Source organism: Erinaceus europaeus, chromosome 1, assembly GCF_950295315.1.
Source record: "Erinaceus europaeus chromosome 1, mEriEur2.1, whole genome shotgun sequence".
Lineage (NCBI taxonomy): Eukaryota > Metazoa > Chordata > Mammalia > Eulipotyphla > Erinaceidae > Erinaceus > Erinaceus europaeus.
Genome location: NC_080162.1, coordinates 201,522,412 through 201,542,597, shown reverse-complemented (window position 1 = coordinate 201,542,597; position 20,186 = coordinate 201,522,412).

The following is a 20,186-nucleotide window of genomic DNA, read 5'->3' as shown; positions in this document are numbered from 1 at the left end:
ATGATACTCCCTGGTGGGACAGGAATCTTGGTAAAGAAAGAAGCTCAGAAGGGGAGCCTGCTAGGAGCTGGTCCCCAGGGACTGGTTATGGGGGTGGAAGGGGGAGGAGGTGTGCTTAATAATTTAAAAGAAAAAATTTTTCCCTTTTTTTCTACTCTATTTTTTAACCCAAATTAAGTTATAGTCACCTCCTTGGTGTCACCGCTAGGACCCCTTATTGACTGGCCTACTAAAGGCAGAAAATCCTATCGTTTCCAGAAGATGTGGTCAGAGCTCAAGCCACGCTTCTCAGTCGGCCATCTTCCCATAGTTGATTGGGGAGAGCAAAATGTAGTGGGTGCTACTCCGTAGCCATGTCTTCTGAAGTCCCTGGTCAGTTCATGTCCTTCACCCAACTCATTTTATCCCTCTCCTGGGAAACTGTGAGTATGTTACTTTACAAAACAAAGGGGTCTTTGCTGATGTGATTACACGAAGGATTCTGAGATGGAGAAATTATCTGAATAGTCTTGAGTAAGGCAATATAACCACAAGGGCTTAAATCAGGGTGTAGGAGAGGCAGTGTGACAACAGAAATGTGTCAGGAGTCAAGGTCAGTGGACAGCCTCTATAAGATGGAAAAAGACAAGGTACTGATTCTCTCAGCAACTGAAGAAGGATCTCTGTCTTACTTACACCTTGATTTGTTTATACTTTAAGTTTTATTTGTTTATTTTATTATTTATTTAATATTTATTTACAAAATTATAAAGCATCAGGGGTATAGTTCCATAGCTCTCCCATCACCTAAGGTCTTCTAAAGAATTGTGTCCCAATTCTTTCCCTTGGAAAGTTCAGTGGTTCTCCCAAGGTCACAGATATGGGTTGAGTATTATTTCTTTTTTTAAAAAAATTTATTTCTAAAAAGGAAACACTGACAAAACCATAGGATAAGAGGGGTATAACTTCACATATTCCCACCATAAGACTTCTGTATCCCATCCCCTCCCCTGGTAGCTTTCCTGTTCTTTATCCCTCTGGGAGTATGGACCCAAGGTCATTGTGGGATGCAGAAGGTGGAAGGTCTGGCTTCTGTAATTGCTTCCTCACTGAACATGGGCATTGACAGGTCGATCTATACTCCCAGCCTGCCTCTCTCTATTCCTAGCGGGGAAGGGTTCTGGGGAAACAGAGCTCCAGGACACATTGGTGGGGCTATCTGTCCAGGGAAGTCTGGTTGCATCCTGCTACCATTTGGAACCTGGTGGCTGAAAAGAGAGTTAACATACAAAGCCAAACAAATTGTCGAACAATCATGAACTTAAAGGCTGGAATAGTGCAGATGAAGAGTTGGGGGGGGTCCTCCATTTTGTAGATAGCTAGTAGGCATATTTTTGTTACATTTCAAAGGGCCTGTAGCTATACTAGTGTTTTTTTTTTCTTTTTTGCCTGAGCCTGAAATCTGATATGAAGATGGATCCAGGTTATTGTCTGTGGAGGAGTATTATTTCTAAACTATAACTATGCATATATCTATATATCTATATCTATATATATATATATATATATATCTATATATATATATATATATATCTGTGTGTGTGTGTACTGCTCATTTTTTTTCTATGGGTTTGCTTTCTCGTCTTTTCTAAGTCATGCCTACACCTAATAATACTTCTGAGTACCCTTTTATTTTTCCTCTTCTATTTCAGGGTCTTGATGGAATTTGGGTTCAGAGCCCTCTACTCATCTTCTGCTAGCATTTCTCCCCCTCTTGGGATTATAGACCAAATTAAAAAATATTTTATTTTAATGAGAGAGAAAGACAAGAGCACTGTTGATCTCTGTTTTATGGTGGTGCTGGTAATTTGAACTTGGGGCCTTGGTGTCTCAGTGATGAAAGTTTTTTTTTTTTTTTTTTTTTTGGCATAACTGTTAGACTATCTCCTTGGCCCATACTCACACCCTGATTTTAACTCCACAGCCTCTCTTTGAAATCTAACCTCCTGGGCATCATCAAGATAGCTGCCTAAGGACAGCATCTAGGCTGACTTTCCTCAAGAAATCTCCTCAGATCCCAGAATTTTTTGAATGGAAACAGGATTTCCAGACCAGTAGGAGAGAAACTACACAGGAGGGAACAAAGAGAATCAAGGGTGGAAAATCATAACTAGTCTATGAATTGGAGAATGGTGCTGAGAAAGACAAGAGATTCAAGTAGTGGTGAATCTCCCATTATGCTCCCCAACTCTATCCCCAGGCCACAGGCAGCTTCTTGGCATGTTTTATAGTGACAATTATCATCAAACCTTCTCTGCAAGAAGCTTTTTAAAGGTTTGATGATAGTTGCTACTACAATGATCACTGGCATCATAATATCTAATTTTCTTTTTAAAATGTATTTGCTTTACTGATTTTGATAGGACAGAGAAATTGAGAGAGAAGGGGGAGATGGAGCAGGAATGAGGAAGAGAGACACCTGCAGACCTGCTTCCCAGTTCATGAAACTCTCGCCTTGCAGGTCGTGAAGCCAGATATTTGCACACGGCAACATGTGTGCACAACTGGATGCAGAGCTTCCTGGACCCTCAACAATCCATTTCTGTTCCTCTACATATGTTATCCTCCCGTCAACTTTTCAGGTGAGAAAGCATGTGAGAGCATGTCAGATGTCCAAACTCACTAAGAGGCATGTCAGAGATATGTTTTAGGACTCCACTCTTTGTGCCTAGTGGCGTGAACCATTCTACCTGTCTGTTTTCAATGGTTCCAATGTCTGTGCCCTTGGGCTCATTCGGTTCAGATTTCTGGCTTGTTCTGTGGCTTTGCACTTCCAGAGTGAGCCCTCTGTCAATTACCAGCTCCTGTCCCTGTGTCTTCGGGGCAGTAAGGCCAGTTGTTCTGTCAGGTCAGAGTATGGGCAGGGTATCTAAATTTGGGCAGCCATTCAATGGTCAATCACAATCTAAAACAGAGACAGCAGGGCAGCCTGACACTCAATGATTTCTGGAAACCAGCCAGTATTTTTCTCAATAAGATACTCAATTTCTCAGCATGGAGATTTCCACCAGACATTTCACGCTAAGCTGAGCTAGTCCTAATTATATTTGGTTCTGAATAGTTCCTGCAGGAGCTGTTAAATTCCTCATTTTCCCATCCTCTGGGGCTATTTCCTACCTTTGTACAATGACAGTAGAATTCTCACCAAAATGGTATCTCCCTTGATCCATGCTAAAAATGGCATCTTATTTATTCATGATCCATGTCACAATACTAGACATTGATAGACTTTTAAATGAGTATTTTCAAAAACTCCATCGGTGCTTACTATCAGTGTCTCAATTATCTTGATAGACTTTAGACCTGGGGATTCCAGACATTTGATTCTCTATAAGGTATTATTTTCTAGAAAATCAACCTTCCCTTCAAGAAGAAATTGCCAGAATTCCTATCAAATGATTTTGTGGTTCCTATAGGTTTAATTGGAAGTTTATAAGAGTCAGTATGAGACATCACTATGTTTAAATGCCTGTTGATTTTAGTTACCTTTTAGCTGGTTATAGCTTCTCATCAGACCAAGACCTTAACAACTACAAAGGGTGCAGGACACTCTACAGCTAATAACCTTTTGACAATTCACTACCCTACTTGATCTGATAGTATGTCTTTGAAGTACAGACTAGTATTTTTTAAAGGAAATGAGACTCAAAGTGAGTAAGTAATTTGCTCCAGACTACACTGGAGTGAATTGGAGCATTTCCACATATAACTGTGGACCATGTGTATCTCTTCTTTAAAGAGCTGTCTATTTATATCTTCTGCCCACTTTTTAAATGGGCTGTTTTTTCTTTTTGTTAAGCTGTATGAGTTCTTTTATATATATTTATTTATTCCCTTTTCCCTTGTTTTTTTATTGTTGTTATTGATGTCGTCATTGTTGTATAAGACAGAGACAAATGGAGAGAGGAGGGGAAGACAGAGAGGGGGAGAGAAATATAGACACCTGCAGACCAGCTTCACCACTTGTGAAGTGACTCCCCTGCAGATGGGGAGCCAGGGGCTTGAACTGGGATCCTCATGATGGTCCTTGCACTTTGAGCCACCTTCACTTAACCCACTGTGCTACTACCCGACTCCCACTGTATGAGTTCTTGATAGATGTTTGATATTAACCATTGTCTGAAGTGTATTTTACAAATATTTTCCCCACTCACTGGATTTACTGTCCTTATGGAATTTACTTTTGATGTATAAAAGCTTTTCAATTAATTTCATATCATTCCCACCTCCAGAGTTTTGAATCCCCAGTCCCTCCATGGCAAGCCACAGTTGCAGATGTGGATTAAGTGCCGTCTCTACTATTTGTACATAGTAGCCCCATTTTCTTCCAGATCCTGTCTTCTATTCCCCTTCTTAGCCACATATAACACTATTACTCTACCCAAATGTCTCTCCCTTTTTCCCTCTCTCTCTCTGAGTCTTGATGGATCTGGAGTTGAGAGCCCTCTTAACCTCTTCCTCTTATCACTTCTTCCCTACTGGGAGTATGGATCAAAGTATTTTTGGGGTGCAGAAGGTAGGAGTTCTGCCGGGATAGCCTGAGGGTACTTCTTCCCGAGCTAGTGCTCTCTGGGTTGGAGAGAACTCAACTGGAGCTGATCTAGGCTGCTGTGTGGGAGAGGGATCAGGAACTCGTGCTGCACCAACTTCCGCAGGAGATACACTCTGGAACTCTCGGAGCCGGAAAGCAATTTCCAAGTGTCTTTAATCAGAAGAGCAGCTGTTTTTATACTCTCCAAGTAGGGTGGAAACAGGATGTGATATAGAGAGGGTGGAGAGAAAAGTGACTGGTGAAAATCAGAGTGTGACAAAGAAGGGATCAGTGTGTGACAAGGAGGGGGTGGAGCAGGAGAGAATCCTATCATAGAACCACCAATGCCCTGGAGTGCTTTATGTAAAAGTGATTTATGTAAATAGGCCAAAGCTTTGGATCAGTAAAATCCCTATATAGGCATATGGTTAAGCAGAAGCCAGGGGGAGATGGCAACTACCCAACAGAGTTCTGGCTTCCATAATTTATTCTTCACTGGACTTGAGTGTTGGCAAGATGATATATACCCCCAGAACATTTCAATCTATCTTTCCCTATTGGGGTAGAGCTCTGAAGAAGTGAGGTCCCTGGACACATTGGTGAGGTTTTCTGCCCGCAGAAATTAAGATGTATTCATGATAATGTTTGCAACTTGGTGTCTGGAAGGTGGCAGGGCATAAAGTGGGACAAAATGGTTAATGAACAGGAGCCAAAAAGAAGGAACAGAGCAGATGAGATCAGGGACCTTAGGGTAGCAGGGAGCTAGGAAGTCAATTTCAGGCATGTTTCTTGGAGCCCACAACTATGGAGATTTTTGCTTGCATTTGGTAGCTAACATGGAGTTGTATAAAAATATTGTCCAAGGAAATGGTGTCAGAGTAGAGAGAAGGTCTAGAAAGTTGGACTAGGGCAGAGATTAGCTTCCACTCTTGAAAAAGATCCATGAATACAATTAACTGTTTACCTCTATCCACCTGACCCAGGGCATGCATATATATATCCCTATTAGTCAGAGCTCACATCTCTAGGTCACAGCTGGGGACATTGTAGGATGCACTCATTTCAGGACCAGTCTTCCTCGAGTGGCAGGACAAGATACACCAGGCTTCCTTCGGAAACTGGGCCAGTTTCTATCATTGCTGCTTTATGGTGAGGGAAAGGTCTTGGGAAGGACCACAAGAGGGCTCATAATGACATTCTTGGTGGAAGTGACCAGTGGTAGTAGAGGGCTTCCATTAGAGGTCTAGGCCCATGGAATTTGTGTGGGAATCCAAGACTTCCCTGGCTAGTGTCCCAGATGGCAAGACAGTGTGATATTGCTCAAAGGGGTCATTATTAAGTGAGTCACTATCTTTCCCTTATCCAACTCTTGTAGTCCTCTCTCTATCTTACAACTTTTGACCTTCTCCTAGTTGTGTAAGTGTTGAGTGTCATTTGTTGAACCCAACCATAATTAGGTTTTTGGAATCTGTCTTCTTTGGGCCTTTCTGTTACATTGCCAAGCTAATTTGGTCTAGGTTTAATCAATTAAAGAATTTACAATGCCTTCTTTAGGCACTCCAAGTAGGATTCTAGGTTTATTAGGTCTATGTCTTAATTATTGAGGACTCCTGAGGACATTTACTTTGAATTATATAATTGCCCCTTGCTTATGGATGTATGTATGTACACCTGTATCCAGAACCTAAACCTCAGCCTATATCTAGTATCTGTAACTTTGTTAGATGATGTGCCATCTAACGTGGGCATAGGTAGTCCCATGCGTTAAGAAGGATCTCATCAGGTTTGAGGAGTTTCGAGGTTGACATCTCAAGATCTGTATCCCTGGCTACAGTGAGAATTCAGTAGCAGCAAAAGGTGGGATAGCAGCACTAGTAGCAACCTGGTTGAGGTCAACAGAGATGGTATGGTGGTGAGGAATCAGAGGGGAAATAGAAAGAAGTATGGGTCTAGTCCTAGGTGTTCTATGACTAGGAGAAATGAGAATTTAAAATAGAATGCAAAAGGTTTCTTGTGGTCTTAGAAAGAATTTAAAATACCAATAATTCGTTATTATTATAATCAGGTTAGTTGGGGGTTGGTTTTCTATGCTAATCCAATGGTTAGCATCTATAGTAACACACTAGACATCACTGTGCTTTGTGCCCTTCAGTGGTGTCTGAACATCTTCATATTTTAGATACTGACAGGGCCAAATGGTTTTGATCTGTCTGGCCTAAAGTTGCAGTTGACTTAGATGTTTAAAAAGCTCTATATGCACATATATATTTAGAGCTCCTTAAGCCCAATGTTAGAGTTTGATCATCTTACAAATATAAAACATTAAATATTTACTTGAGAACCTATATCATAAAATGGTATTGGGCCTTGTCAAATGCTTTTTCTGTATTAATTGATAAGAACATGTGATTTCTATCTTTCTTTTTGTTGATATAGTGGATCATACTGATTGACTGGCAGATGTTAAAACATCTTAAAACCCTGTTTCCCAAGGATGAATACTACTTGGTCTTGATAAATCATTCTCTTAATATATTGTTGGATTCAATTAGTCAAGATTTTGTTGAGGATATTTGCATCTCATGTTTTTCTATAACACTATCCAGGTTATAGACTATGTGTAACAAAGTGAATTAATGTGGTTTTAGGCACTGACTGGGTAAGGATGAAGGAGAGAAAGAAAGGGGATCAAATAAGTATACTTCCAAGGAAGTGGTTTGAGTAAGATACCCTGTTAGTCTAATATGGTATGGAGAGACGTGATTAGAACTCACAGTGATAAACTGATAAGTTTACTGAATGATTCAAGAACTATTTTGATGTGTCTACTGGGTAGGTTACAGAAAATGAAAGGAAATATGATATCACTGGGGGAAGTTATTAATATGACAAGGTCATGAGTGAGACTGTACAAGTATGTATTTGAGAGGACAGGGACAGATACATTATATATGAAGTCAAGGCTACAAGACATACAGCTCAATTGCCAATGATTTATCATCTACTCAATCACATTTATGTGATGATTCCTGCAATAAAAATTCATATATGGGGTTTCAGAGAATAGCCAGGTTGGTAAACACATGAAGGTTAAAGGACCATTGCATTCTTGAGTAGAGTTTAAAGTGGCACAGCGGGTTAAGTACACATAGTACAAAGTGCATGGACCCACTCAAGGATATGGTCCGAGGCCCCTGCTTCCAACCTGCAAGGGGTTGCTTCATCAGCGGTGAAGCATGTCTGCAGGTGTCTATCTTTCTCTCCCTCTCTATCTTCTCCACCCCTTTCAATTTCTCTCTGTCCTATCAAATAAGAAACAAAACCCAAAAAAACAGAATAAAAAATGGCCACTGGGAGTAATGGATTTGTAGTGCAGTCACCAAGCCCCAGATATATTCCTGGAGGCAAATAAAATAAAATAAAATAAAATAAAATAAAATAAAATAAACAACAACAACAAAGCCAGCAAACAAATAAAAACCTCAATATCTTCCAACATTTTCCTATATATTTTGTCCATCTTACTTTCTGAATAAAATCCCATTTTTAAAGAAAGCAGAGGTCTCTAGTTGGGCATAATGAAAGAGTCAGCCATCCATGTTATTGGGAAGAATAGAAGTAAGGAAGTCTACAAAGCCCTGACATGGCACATAAAAGTAAACAAAGATCAAATATATTTTGATGCATCTGTTGCTTTGGGCTTTTCCCAGGCATTTCTGTATCTAGCATATGTGTGTGTGTGTGGGGGTGCAGTGGAGGGGAAGCAGGGGTTAGTGAGTTCTGAAAATTTTATTTTTTTGGAAGTTCTCATGTGGTCAGGAAATGTGAGCTCAGTCCAGTCCTTTTCTGGCTGTAGCCCTACTGCTCACTCCAGAATTAACTACCCCACCACTAGGTACAGTCTATTATCTTATGCCTTGTAATACAGGTAAGTCTCTAGTGACCTGGTTTAAACAGCAGTATCAGGCGGGAGTCATGTCATTCCTTATTAGGCTTTAGGAGAACCTGCCGCGTATTATTATTATTATTTTTTTGGTATTACCTTTATTTATTTATTGGATAGAGACAGCCAGAAATTGATTGGGAAGGGGTTGTAGGGAGAGAGAGAGATAGAGTGACACCTGAAACACTGCTCACAACTCACAAAGCTTACCCTGCAGGTGAGGACCAATGGCTCGAACCTGGTTCTTGCACATTGTAACTTGTGCACTCAATCAGGGGTACCTCCTCCCAGTACCAGCCTGTAATGTTTTCAATACTTCCACTCACTGTCTCAGAGATGAACCTAGATGCCATATAGACAAACTTGAGCCAACCCACGGAAGCTGGAGACTACATTTCAGTGGTGTCCATCAAAGCCCACCCTAGTCCATTCTAAGCCCCAGTTGATGACTTGCAACATGCAGACTCAATCCAACTGAGAGAGTCTCAGCGCAGCCAAATCTAGAGTCAGGAAGCTGCCCAGAAAACCCATAGATACAACAGCAGATGACTTTAAGCATGCCTGTGATTTTAAGAAACTTAACCTTGAGGCAGTTTGTCCCACAGCAATAACAATTTAATATACAGGTCTTATAGCATAAGTCTTTTAGACCTTCAGTCCTTGTTAGGTGTCACTTCCTGCTCAGTTTCTGTATTTATTTGAGTGGACACCCTCTCTTCCCCTCAGAGCTCAGTTCCTTGCCTATGAAACAGCTTTCTTTCTGAAATTCAGTTGCAAGGATTATCAGGCAGCAGTTTCTATAAGAAAGGCAGGTTCAAAGATGTTTTTCTTTAACATCTATGAGGCACGGTGACTTCTTACTTCCTGGAGTCATGGTGAATGTGTTTATTCTAGTATCCTTCTGCTCCCCAGGTTTTCCATGGTTTCTCTCTGTAGTTTTAAAGTTTATTTACTCTTTTACACCTTCATTTCCAACCTGCTAAGTTTTATTTGCTTGACTACTACCCTCATTTCAATCTGATGAGTTTTGGCTTGTATTGAAGAGGTCACTGACTATGTCCCTTTGAGCAACTCTGTCTCTGGGGTTTGCTCACCTGTAGGGTTTGAGAAAATTGTTGTTTTCTTCACAGGATTTCAGAAATGATGAAATAAAGCCAAATGCCTGAGAGTGTTAGCATATCCACTTGGCATAAGGAAAGACCTAGATTGGCATTACCCTCTCTTCTTAAAAATATCATTCTCATGAGTTCCCTGCTATGGGGCAGGTCCTATGATGACTGTCAGTTGCACACAGGTGAATGACTATCAAAAGGTCAAATTTTCATTAGTATGATTATTTTTCCAAATACTATAATAAATTAGAAGATAATAAGGGAAAACATGGAGGGGCATTTGGTCTCATCTGTTTTAGATTAGGGACTGGCATGAAAGAAAACATTAGACCTCTTTACTGGGTGGAAGTTAAAAACTATGACTTTGAGTCTGGCATGTGTAATTTCAAATTCTACTTCCACAATTTGTAACAGGTATGACCTCATATAAATAGCTTCAATAACCAGTGGCACAACTATATACAAATAATGTCAAAGCACATAAATTATGGTGATGTTGATTATTATACAGCAAATCCTAATAAAGGGATTTTTCAAAGTTAAACCAATTAAATTAAAAAATAAAAAATACAAAGTTAAGCCAATTACCAAATAATGTGATGATAACAATAACTATCTATTGTCTTCTTGAACCCTAAGACAACAGGAACCTCCCGTTTCCACTGTAGAGCCTATATTTCCCCCAGTCCTGGAACCTTAGGGTGGGGCACACATTTCTGCATGCTTCTCTCAATTCACACCAAATAATATTGCATCCACTCATCCCAACCTAATCAATGCAAGGAGTACCACCCCAGCATGCTTCATTTCAGACTGTGTCCAGAGACTTCAAGGGTGGAATGACAACCCTTCAGCTTCATTACTTGGGTGAGACCTTTCCTTTCATAGTATTCTCTAATTCCATTCCAGGTGGTTCACTTCCCCAAAAGTCCTAAAACCTAGATCCAGACCAGGTCCTCTGAGATAGAGCATATGTTCACACTTATCCATAAACTAGGGCAAAATATATACCTGAAAGCAAAAGTACACAATAGTCTGCAGTGAATACCCCCCCAACACTTCATCTGCACTATTCCACCCTTTAGGTCCATGATTGCTCAACAATTTGTTTAGCTTTGTATGTTAACTCTCTTTTCAGCCACCAGGTTCCAGATGCCAGCATGATGCCGGCCAGACTTCCCTGGACAGATGACCCCACCAATGTGTCCTGGAGCTCCACTCCCCAGAGCCCCACCCTACTAGAGAAAGAGAGAGGCAGACTGGAAGTATGGATTGACCAGTCAACACCCATGTTCAGCGGGGAAGCAATTACAGAAACCAGACCCTCAACATTCTGCATCCCAAAGTGACCTTGGGTCCATACTCCCAGAGGGATAAAGAATAGGAAAGCTATCAGGGGAGGGGATGAGATGGGATATAGAGATCTGGTGGTTGGAATTGTGTGGAGTTGTATCCCTCTTCTCCTATGGTTTTGTTAATGTCTCCTTTTTTATAAATAAAAGAAAAAATAGCTTCAAATACACCAAGCATTAGTTAATTTGCATGAAGCAAAAAGGAAACATGATAGAGCTTACTTCATAGAATTTGGTAAGAATTTATTTAAAGTCTACTCAATTTAGCAAAGTGTCTAATAAGTAGTTAAAGGGGTATATACCTATCTATCACTTGGTATATTAGAAGAGAGACTCTGAAAACGTGTGTGTGTGTGTGTGTGTGTGTGTGTGTGTGTGTGTGTGTGTGTGTGTGTGTGTGTGTGACCTATCTGAAATTGTACACATAGAAGACAACAAGAGCCTGCCTGCCAGGATCAAGATTTTGTTAGGACACCCCAACCACTGTGAGTTCTAATAGGTGGTAATTTGAATAGATATTTTCCAGGGTATAAAATTGCAAAATTGATTTTCAACAGGCAGAAAGGGTTTCCTTCAATTTTCAAATCAAATAGCTATTATTCTAGTTCTGAAATAGAGGTAGATTTCTGAGTTTTAGAAAATGATGAAAAAATTAAATAAGTAAACCAGCACAGCTTTTATGGAGCATAGGAACCAACCTGCTCTCCAGAGAGGTTGAATAGGTTCCTGTAGTGAGCCCACTGTCATGCCACTACATGCACAGTGGAGAGGGGGGAGTGTTACAGCTGGCCAGGGGATATAAACATCTAAGGCACCACTGTGACATGCTGAACAAGGAGTGAGGTCTTTCGGACAATTGTGGGGGTGTGAGTACGAGCGAATAAGACAAACTGTGAAGCTAAAAGGTAGTGAGATAACGACAAATTATTTTTTAATGTTTTTTTTTATTGGTTAGAGACAGCCAAAAATCAGGAGGGAAGGAGAGGGAGAGAGACAGAGAGATACCTTTCACTACTGCTTCAATACTAGAAAAGCTTTCCCTCCTAAAGGTGGGGACTGGGGGCTCAAACCAGGGTCCTTGTGTATTACAATATGTGCACTCAACCTGGTGCACTACCACCTGACCCTGATAAGGATAAATTCTTTTCCAGTACCAGAATGTTTTGATTATGATGGCTTTATAATATAGCTTGAGATCTGAGAATGTGGTGCCTCGATTTCTGCTTCTCTTCCTCAAGATAGTTTTGGTGATTCTAGATGTTTTCTGTTGCCATATAAAAGATTGCAATTTTTGTTCTATTCTCTTAAAGAAACTTGGTGGGACTTTGATGGGTATCACTTTAAATTTGAATATGGCTCTGAATAGAATATTCATTTTGATGATATTAATTCTTCCAATCCATAAGCATGGGACATCTTTCCATTTCTTTTTTTGATTTTACATTTCCTCAAATAGTAACTCATAGTTTTCAGTATACAAGTCTTTCATTTCTTTGGTCAAGCTTATTCCTAGGTATTTTATTGATTTTGCTACAGAAGTGAATGGGAGTCATTTCTGGGTATCATTCTCTTCTGGTTTCGTGTTTGTGTAGAGAAATGTCACTGATTTTTGTACACTGACGTGGGGAAAGACCCACTGTCTGAGAAAGCCAGGCCATTATCTCCATGAGGGTCTGAGAAGGTCAACCCTGAACCCCCTTCTCACAGAAGGGGAGTTAGACAGGTCCCCACTTGACCTCATGACTTTGATATGGTGATGGAAAATTCCAGACCAGGGACTTTCTTCAACATGCTTCCTCATTCCCTTTGAACAAAGGCCACAAGTTACGGCCAACTAAAACCCACCACAAACATCCTGGTTTTGCTTCACTGCCTCCTTCCCCACCTGCCCTGAGGTGCTTGAGATTTACCTTTAGACCAGACCTTATATGGTAACTTCCTAGTAATGGTCAAATCAAAGACTTAACCCTGTGTTGTGTGTTGCTTAATGATTAGTAAATGGCCTCTTCCCTTCCATAACTGCTTGAGTATGTCTGCTTGCTTGTACACTCAATAAATGAGATGTGTCCCTGAAGCTCTCCCAGAGGTGGCACTTCAGCAGTCTCCTCAGGACCCCCAGGGTGGCTGGTCTCCCCAGGACCCTCAGGGTGGCTGGTCTCCCCTTCCTCCATGATCACCTGCCGACACACAGAGGAGAACCGGCCCCCACACATTGATTCTATAGCCTGACACTTTGCTACATTGCCTAATGATTTCCAGAAGCTTTCTGCTTGATTCTTTAGGTTTTTTCTATGTATACCATCACATCATCTGCAAATAGTGAGAGTTTGACTTCTTCCCTTCCAATCTGTATTCCTTTGATTCTTTTCTCTTGCCTGACTGCTATGGTGAGAACTTCCAATACTATGTTGAAGAGTAATGGTGATAATGGACAGCGCTGTCTAGTTCTCAATCTGAGGAGGAATGTTTTCAGCTTCTGTCTATTGAGTATGATGTTGGCTATAGGTTTGCTGTATATAGACTCCACTCTCTTAAGGAGTTTTCCATCTACTCCCATTTTTTGTAATATTTTGAGAATAGAAGGATGGTGTTAATATACACTCCTATTAATTTACAGTCTTATAAAGCACTATATAGCCAATATGAGAGGGAAAAAAAGATAGAATATCTCAAACATTTTTATGCATAGACCCCAGTTCTGAGTATATAATCTTTCAGTCTAAGCCCTTAAGGTTTCAAATTGGTAACCTGATTGAATTTTAACATTGGGCTTAAATTTTTAATACATTTCTAATAAAGACTGTTTAATTGAAATAGTAAATCACCCATAGTCTTAGACCAAGGAGACCAGAAGCAACTGCTTGTGTCAGTATATAAGATACAGCTATATGTAAATAGCATTAAATGGTATAAATCATGATAAGGTCTTCTATGATACAGCAAATCATACCCATGGAGTTTTCAAAGTTAGCCAAATTTCCACATAACTTGGTTACACTAATAACTATTTATTGCCTTTTTAAACCCTATTCTGCATAATATCCATATTTCTCCCAGTCCTGGAGCTTCCAGGGTGAGGCTCATTCTCTTACATCCTTCTCTCCATCCACAGCATCTGATATTACATCTGCTGAGCTCAACCAAGTTAATGCAACCAGTACCACCTCGACACCTTTCACTTCAGATTGTGTCCAGATACAGCAGGCATGGAATGTCAGCCCCTCAGCTCCAGCACTCTGGTGAGACTGTTTCTAGATCATGGGACTCCTCAATTCCATACCAGGTAGTTCACCTCCTAACAAAGCCACAGAAACTAGACATTGATCAGGACCCATGAGACAGAGTACGTGTGACCATGTATAGAAAATATAAACCTTAAAGCAAAAGTTCACAATAGTTTGCAGTGACGCATAATAGCAAACAAATAGAAAAACTTTTAAAAAGTAAACGACACCATAAAATGATCCTTATTTACTTTTCCATAATTGGGAGCCACTCTCTGCCCTGATGCTATTTTCTAGTCCTATTTCCAACTCTGACACCATCTCCCCAGACAAGACATTTGGTATTGATCTACTGATAAGCAGAAGGAATTATTTTGAAAGTCTGGGGGGATATTTTAGAGGTCTGGAGCTGTGATTCCATCAATTTCTGTTAGTCTCCTTCGGACCTTTATTCTTTCTGATGCGGGCAGTCAAGATGTAGTCCCTGCTTCCCAGATACTGGCAAGTCTCAGCCGCCAATCTAATTTGCTGCCCTTCATCTCTGAGCACTGGTTTTTAGTCCTGGGAATTGGTTGGTCACTCAGCCCCTTTCAGTCATAGCCACATGTGTCTGTACTCACCTATGGCTTAGGTGATTTTCTTTCTTTCTTTTTTTTTTTTCCTCCTTCCTTTTTTATAGCTTAATAAAATCCCAGTCTGGCTCCAGCTATCCCTGAGTCTGGCCTCTTATCCCCAGGAATTACTCTCTCACCCCCTGTCTGTCCACAAGCTACACCTGTACTCACCTGTACCTTAATAAGTATTGAAGAGATCATGATTGTATTTTCTTAAGTTTGTGGATTATTTTAATTGTTTTTCCTAGCTGGTCAGGGAAAGCAAAAGACAGCTGTGATTACTCCATAGCCACACTTCTGAAAGACGCAGAAAACCTAATTTAATGTGGCATAGGCAAAATTTTGGCTCATATAATTGAAATGGTCCAGGATCACAAAAGAAGTTGTAGTGATGACAGTTTCATTGTGTCTTCTCTATTGTCATCTGGAACCATTTTGTTCTTGCAGTAATGATGCTGGCAAGTGAAGATTTAGTCTCTATCATTGATGGATCTTCATCAAAGATTCTGCAAATCAAGAAGCAATTACAAAAGTATCATTAATGTTTAATTTCTGGGACAAACACTAAGACCCTTCTCAGGTCTTCAATGCTTCTTCTTCTGAACAAATTAGTTTTATGTTTGGAGCCTTCATGTTTTTGATGACTGAATATAAACTTCTGTTCAAGGTATGAAATCAGCAAATCTTTCAAGTGGATTTTTGCTTTTGAAGATTGTTCACAAAGACACTGTTTCCCCCTCTTCTTACAACATTTCTTGTTCTCTTTTATTTCTGAGAACTATGAAATATCTTCTTTCCTGTTTTTATCAAGACGATTTGTAGGTTTTATCTGTTAGTAAACTGAGGGCTTCACTGTATTAAGGAGCATTGCTCTCTTCTCCCTTTCTCACTCCACAGCAGAACTTAAGAAACAAGAACAGAAAGGGGAGAGGGAGGTGGTAGCACACCTGATTGAGAGCACATGTTACATTGCACAGGGACCCAGGTTCAAGCCCCCAGACCTGAAGGACAAAAGCTTCATGAGTGGTGAAGCAGGGCTGCAAGTGTCTCTCTGTCTTTCTCCCTCTGTGTCCCCCTTATCTCTCAACCTCTGGCTGCCTTGATCCAATAAAGATAATAAAAACACTTTTAAAAAAAGTACTAAAAGACGAAGCATAAAGTAAAACCTGGACTCCATAGCATCCAACCAAAAAGATATGTTAATAGCAGCACAATTTGTTATAGTTAAAACCTGGAAGCAACCCAGGTGTCCAACAAAAGATGAGTGGCTGAGAAGGCTGTGGTGTATATACACAATGGAATACTATGCAGCTATTAAAAACAATGAACCCACTTTCTCTGACCCATATTGGATGGAGCTAGAAGGAATTGTATTAAGTGAGATAAGTCAGAAAGATAAAGACCAGTATGGGATGAGCCCACTCATTAAAAGAAGTTGAGAAAGAAGAACAGAGAGGGAAACTCAAAGCAGGATTTGACTGAATTTGGACTAGGGCATCAAAGTAAAAACCCTGGGTTAAGGGTGAAGGTGTATGTTCATCTCCATGGGGCAGGTGGGGGTGGTGGGTGGGGTGGGGCAGAATTGGATGAGACACAGTCTTTTCATGGTGAGAATGGTGTTTATGCACACTCCTATTAATCCATAGTCATATAAATCACTATTTAACTGATATGAGAGGAGAAAATTGATTGAATGACTCAAACTTTTTAATGCACAAACCATAGGCTGAGTCTTTGACATGATGACTCTATTAAAAGTTTAGACTAGGGAGAACAGAAGCAACTGGTGGCACAGCTATATACAAAGAATGTCAAAAAAACATTAATTATGGTGATGTTGTGTATGATACAGAAAATCCTAACAAAGGGATTTTTCAAAGTTAACCCAATTGTCAAATAATATGATTACAGCAGTAAATATCTATTGCCTTCTTAAACTCTAAGACAACAAGAACCTCCCACTTCCTCTATAGAACCTATATTTCCCCAGTCCTGGGACCTCTAGAGTGGGGCTTATGTTCCTGCATGCGTCTCTCAATTCATACCAAATGGTATCGCATCTGCTGATCCCAACCTAATCAATGCAACAAGTGCCACCTCGGCATGCTTCACTTCAGACTGTGTCCAGAGACTTCAGGTGTGGAATGACTACCCTTCAGCTTCATCACTCCGGTGAGACCTTTCCTTTCATAGGATTCTCTAATTCCATTTCATGTGGTTCACTTCCCAACAAAACCTAGATATAGACCAGGTCCCATGAGATAGGGCACACATTCACATGTATCTATAAATTTGGGCAAAATATATACCTGAAAGCAAAAGTACTCAATAGTCTACAGTGAGTCAGTATGAAGTTCATAATGATATAGTGTCTATGTAACTTAGATACCCTTCTCACCTATTTCCTATTATAATTCCCTCACTCACTCCCAAGCTGTCCTTATCAAAGCAAGGACTGCAAAAGCTGAATAAAAGCAAGAGACTGGCATACTTTAACGATGACTCTTTAGTCACTATCAAGCCACTCCATCAGCTGGGCCCTAGTAAGGAAGTCCTGAGATTCACAAACAGACATAATGGTCCTAGACCTCAAATAAATCCCTCTTTACATTGTTACCTGTCATCTATATCAGAAACAACAAAACAGACCCTTTTGTGGACCCCCACAGGACCTTGCTCTCAACTTGGATCAACAACGGTAGGGAATGTTCCATTCTCTGAAGGGAGGCTTGACAACATACCCTATGCGACACCTGAGGAAGATGGGTTCTAATATTGGGGCAGCTTGGGATGTTCCTACTGATGACCACAGAATGTGAGGTCAGAATACAGGGATACAGAGGTCACATAGGATCATAAGATAATTATGGGCCCCAGATCAAATCAAATCAATGGGGTTTACAGTCAACAATATTTATATACCTCTATCATATTTGGGAGCTACTCTCTTCCCTGATCCAGCTTTCTATTCCTTTTCCAGCCATCATCTCCCCAGACAATAACTAGGATCCACTTTCCTGTCAGATTTCAGGCTCAGGGGAAAAGTAATAATATAGCCACAGGTCCTTTGGAATAGAACTAAAATATGCCTACTAGCTATCTACAGAACAGAGACACCCACCCCCAAATCTTCATCTGCAGTTCTCTATCCTTTAGGTTCATGATTAGCCAACAACTTGTTTGGCTTTATATGCTAATTCTCTTTTCAGCCACCAGGTTCCAAATGCTAGCATGATGCCAACCAGACTTCCTTGGACAGACAACCCCACCAATGTTTCCTGGAGCTCTGATTCCCCAGAACCCCACCCCACTAGGGAAAGAGAGAGACAGGCTGGGAGTATGGATTGACCTGTCAATGCCCATGTTCAATGGGGAAGCAATTACAGAAGCTGGACCTTCCACCTTCTGCATCCCACAGTGACCTTGAGTCCCTACTCCCAGAGGGTCTAAGAATAGGAAAATTATAAAGGGAGGGGATGGGATACGGAGTTCTGGTGGGGGGAATTGTGTGGAGTTGCACCCTTCTTATCCTATGGTTTTGTCAGTGTTTTCTTTTTATATAAAAAAAGAACAGAAAGTGGGAAGCATAATGTAAAACTTGGACTAGTTTGATGTACTGCACTAAAGCAAAGGACAGGGAGAGGGTTAGGGAAGGGAGCTTTCAGGTCTTGGTACAGGATGATGGGCCTAATTGGGAGTGGGGGTGATGATGAGTGTTTTGCACACAATTGTCTTGGTGATGAGAAATTGTACTCAGGTATAAACAATTGTTCTGTAAACCACTGACCTTCTCATGGAAAGGAAAAAAAAAAAAAGAAAAGTGTCATACCATCATTTATCTTCCTACATCCAAACCTATTAGAAATGAAATTTATTCATTTCTCCAGTCAAAACGCAGGTTTTGACCTAATTTCCACTGCCCTGAGATAGGTCTTGTACCCTTATTTGATCCAACCTGGGGCTACTGGAACAGACTGTGTAAATTATATTTCTGGAGTACATTTCCCTCAGTGTGAATGAGCCCAGATTGACCAAATAACATGAACTGAGAGAGACAATGCCGTGATCTTCAAAAGCCAATCAGAGCACAGTCTCCAAAGAAAGAAATACCTATAAGACCATAGTAAAGAAATAACCAATATACACAACTAAATGATGATAATGTGCCATTGGAATAAAATGAAATATGTAAAGGCACTGGCACATGGTGTGTGTCCAACTGATGCTAAGTATTTCTCTTTCTAACCAGTGTAGTTGGGCTTCTTTTTGTAAATTTTTATTTATAAAGCAGAAATAATGACAATGCTATAGGATAAGAGGGGCACAGCTCCGCACAATTTCCACCACCAGAACTCCTTATCCAATCCCCTCCCTTGATAGCTTTCCTATTATTTATCCCTCTGAGATTATGGACACAGGATCATTATGGGATGCAGAAGGGGGAGGGTCTGGCTTCTGTAATTGCTTCTCCACTTGACATGTGTGTTGACAGGTTGATCCCTACTCCCAGCCTGTTTCTTTCTTTCCCTAATGGGTTAGGGAGCTAGAGAGGTGGGGCTCCAGGACATATTGATGGGGTCTACTGCCCAGTGAAGTCAGGTTGGCATCATGATAGCATTTGGAACCTGGTGGCTGAAAAAGAGTTAAGATATAAAGCAGAACCAATTGTTGACTAACAATGATCCTAAAGGCTGGAATATTACATATGAATTTGTTGGGTCTCTGATTTGGAAAAAGCTAGTAGGTCTATTTTAGGTATATTCCAAGGGGCCCATGACCCTACTAGTCTTTGCCTGAGCCTGACATCAAATATGCAGGTGAACTAAGCTATTGTCTTCTTGGGGGATGGTGTCATAGTTGGTAAAATGACCAGAGACCTGTATCAGGGAAGAGAGTAGGTCCTAAATATGGGGAAAGTATTTAAACACTGTTGACTGTAAACCCCATCAATTTGATCTGGAGCCCATATTCAGCACAGTAGACTATGTAACCTCTGAATCCTTGTATGTCCAAGTTCACATTCCATGGTCATGGCATAGCTAGGAACATTCCAGGTTGCACCAATTTGAGAACCCATCATCCTCTGGTGAAAGGCAGAGTCTGCTATCCAACCTCTCTTCGGGTAATGGAACACTCCCCACTCTTGTTGATCCACATTGAGGGCCAGGTTCTATAGGGGCCCACAGAGGGGCCCATTATGTAGTTCCTGATGGAGATGAGCAGTGACAGTGGTGAGAGGATCTGTTAGAGGTCTAGATCCATCATGTCTGTGTGGGAATCCCAGGACTCCCTGACTAAGGCCTCAAGTATTGGGTGTTGTTTTCCACGGGTTAGGTTGTTTTCACCGGGCTGGCTTCACGGGCAGGTAACA